The following is a 1649-nucleotide window of genomic DNA, read 5'->3' as shown; positions in this document are numbered from 1 at the left end:
GAGGATGTGGGGGTAGGGTGAGGATGTGGGGCGGGGTGTGGACGGAGGGGTATCAATGAAGGGAGAAGGTGGGTAGGAGTAAAGAGAGGAAGCAGGTGCCATGGTAAGAGAGGAGAGGGGAGTTGAGCCCATGTGGAGCAAAGGAGCGAAGAGAGAAGATTAATTCTTGTTCACGACGAAGGCGGAAGTCCGGATAGTCCATGTGCAAAGACAATCCGAACACAGACAGGTGCTGTAATGAATGACCGGTAGAGCAAAAATGGCGCGAGACCAGGGTGTCATTGCCGAGTGTAATGTCTCGTAGGTGCCCCGCGAACCGGTCAGCCAATCGGCGTCCCGTTTGACCAATGTATAGAGAAGCACAGAAAGAGCAGGAGATGCAGTAAATGACGTTGCTAGAAGTGCAGGTAATAGAGTCAGTAATACGATAGGGACGATGATGAGTGTCTGTGAGGATGGTGGTATTGGAGAGATAGGGCCAAGTGCGGCAGCATGGGCGAGAGCAGGGGAACGAGCTAGGTTGGGAGGTGGGGTTAGGGAAGAAACTGTGGACCAGGAGGTCACGTAGGTTGTGGGCTCGTTTGAAGGAGCGAAGGGGTAGCTTGGGAAAGATGTATGAAGTGGAGGGGTGGGACTGGAATCGCCGGAGGTGGAGGGATGGTAGGTGAGGGAAGTTACTAAAATGGACCTCAATATTTTGTGAAATCATGTATTAATCAAATAAAATTAGTTTCTTAAACGTTCACAATCTTTTCAATATCTATTGGGAAAGTAAAATTGAAATCGTAAGTTTCAGAGTCGTTTTTCTAATAGGTTTAACTAGTTGTGCGAAGAAGTGAAATAAGAGGGAACTGAAATCTTGTCATGAAACCAGCTTACAGTTATCTTTAGTTGCATTTGGCAACGTTTTAACTGACCATTATGTAGACGTCTAAGAGGCAAAAAGCCTTAAGTTGATTGTGGGAGAAAGGGAGGCGAGGTAGAGTGTTGATACTTTCTATAAGGATATTATCAACGAAAGTAAAGAGAATTGGCTCCGAGTAGGAAACAGAACCAGCATGCAACTCAATAGGAGTTTACCTGATGATTTACGATGCTGGCCGCAGCCACACAACGTTGATACTGTATTTCCATTCTATTATTAACAGTTTACTTGGTGCATTCTTGTTATTGAAGAGACCTTGAAAAATAAATAAACAAATAAATTATGTACAGTTGAAGTCACCGGAAATGATTTACGATTTCGAAAAATATCTGTATCATGGATTAGGATTTGTTATTCTCAATTCGGTATTTTAACAAACGGTAATAGTAGCAAAATTACTGGATCCAAAACTGTGTTTAAGATAAATTAAATAAATTCTCCAAATAAAGACAACAGTTCTGACATTGATTGTAGCTTCTGTTTAATGTTATTGTTAGAGAAAAGACTTCGAAAGTGATCGCCAACGCAGTTTCCTCTCACCGCTTTCCCTCTTTCCTTCTCTCTCCCTCTCTCCCGATCTCTATATAATCATGTATATATTTACACATGTGTACATATATATATACGCATACATAAATACATGGAAACAAACCTGCGCATGTATATGTGTGTGTGTGTATGTGTGTGTGTTTGCGTGTGTGTATGTATATATATATATATATAT

General features: G+C 42.0%; 1 protein-coding gene across 2 annotated transcripts in view; it reads right to left on the bottom strand.

Annotated features, from left to right (window-relative positions):
• Positions 1-1649, bottom strand: part of LOC106875834 (protein-glutamine gamma-glutamyltransferase K) — an 80063-nt gene that overhangs the window by 56852 nt on the left and 21562 nt on the right. The window contains exon 2 of one of the 2 annotated variants that reach the window (XM_052971540.1): positions 1081-1180. The exons of the other annotated variant lie outside the window; for it this stretch is intronic. The gene's annotated coding sequence lies outside the window, so the exon portion shown is untranslated. The remainder of the gene's footprint in view (positions 1-1080; positions 1181-1649) is intronic. 2 annotated transcript variants of the gene reach the window in all.

This window comes from Octopus bimaculoides, chromosome 1 (assembly GCF_001194135.2).
Source record: "Octopus bimaculoides isolate UCB-OBI-ISO-001 chromosome 1, ASM119413v2, whole genome shotgun sequence".
Classification (NCBI taxonomy): Eukaryota; Metazoa; Mollusca; class Cephalopoda; order Octopoda; family Octopodidae; genus Octopus; species Octopus bimaculoides.
Note: the sequence above shows the minus strand (reverse complement) of the source record. Positions and strands in the feature narration are given on the sequence as shown.